This window comes from Myotis davidii, unplaced genomic scaffold (genome assembly GCF_000327345.1).
Source record: "Myotis davidii unplaced genomic scaffold, ASM32734v1 scaffold404, whole genome shotgun sequence".
In the NCBI taxonomy this organism is placed as follows: Eukaryota; Metazoa; Chordata; class Mammalia; order Chiroptera; family Vespertilionidae; genus Myotis; species Myotis davidii.
This window is the reverse complement of record NW_006295824.1, coordinates 2,446,742-2,448,060: the sequence shown is the minus strand read 5'-3', so window position 1 is coordinate 2,448,060 and position 1,319 is coordinate 2,446,742. Positions and strand designations below refer to the sequence as shown.

General features: G+C 45.4%; 1 protein-coding gene across 1 annotated transcript in view; it reads left to right on the top strand.

Moving 5' to 3' along the window:
- The window catches only part of GALNTL6 (polypeptide N-acetylgalactosaminyltransferase-like 6), a 987,982-nt gene that overhangs the window by 124,012 nt on the left and 862,651 nt on the right, over positions 1-1,319 (top strand). The window lies entirely within an intron of this gene.

The window sequence follows — 1,319 nt, the reverse complement described above, 5'->3', positions numbered from 1 at the left end:
GCCGGGGCCTAAAGCGAAGCCCACAATCGCGGGGCCGCGGCAGCTGCGGGTCCCCGCTGCCCGGGCTGGACGCCTCAGCCAAAGGCGTCCTGCAGGGGCAGGGGCGGAGCCTGCGCAATCGCGGCGCACCCCGCTGCCACTGCGGGTCCCCGCTGCCCGGGCTGGATGCCAAGGCCAGAGGCGTTAGGCCTGGGCAGGGCAGCGCCAGCAATCGGAGGGGTCTGGGGGTCCCCTGCCCAGGCCTAATACCTGGGCCAGAGGCATCAGGCCTGGGCAAGGGGCCGATCCTGCAATTGGAGGGTGATGGGGGTCAACGCCTGAGAGCTCCCAGTATGTGAGAGGGGGCAGGCTGGGCTGAGGGACACTCCCCCACCCACACACACCCAGTGCACGAATTTCGTGCACCGGGCCCCTGGTCTATTAAATATTTAAATAACATTAAGTGATAACAATTTGCTCTTATTAACTTGTTATTTAAGCTAGTATGATATTAAGCTAATAATATTACACTTTCTCTCTCACCTTCAAAATTCTAAGTTTTGTCTTTTCCATGAGTGATTGTTTCCCTTTGATTATTTTTGAACTAGTGATATAAAATGTTAACACATTTTCTAAAAAATATGCAGTATCTGAATACAATTTACTTTAGCAAATGATCTCCAGCAAATGATTTATTTGCATTTCACATGTGCCATTTACGAGAAGAAATTCAATTTCAGAATAAGGTGAAAAGTAGTTTTTCCAACATAAGGCAGACTAGAAAACCATTTATTTTGAAATAAATAAAAATACTAAATGTTGTGTTAGTAGTATATGTCTTAGCTGGCACGACAATATTTTTAAAAAATGTCCCAAGTCTGAAAAGAACATGAGAACAAGTATCCAGAAGAGAGACCCAGTGAGCGCAGGCAGAAGTGGAGTCGTCAGCTAATCCCTGATGACCATGACTTTCACTCTGATGACCTTGGGGAAAGCAGGGGACCATGCACAGTGGCTGGGCTATGTCTACAATGGTAGAAGAGCCCTACTGCCAAAGGGCTATGTCATCAATTGACTTTTAAGGTAAATTAAGAAAACAATAAATCTTAGGTAGAGATAACAAGGAATAATGCCTGTTCTTACTTTGGTTCTTGCTGGAGTGGCCCAGAAATGCTCAATTGAGAGATTGATATTCTTAGTGTTAGTTACCAGGACAGGGGGAGAAGTAAAAACAAATTCCCTCAGAAGCAAAGCAATAGGTCTTGGAGATTTCCAACAGACAAGGTTTTTGTTTATAATTAACAATGGAAAAATCATAAAGTTCAAAAGAACAAAAAGCA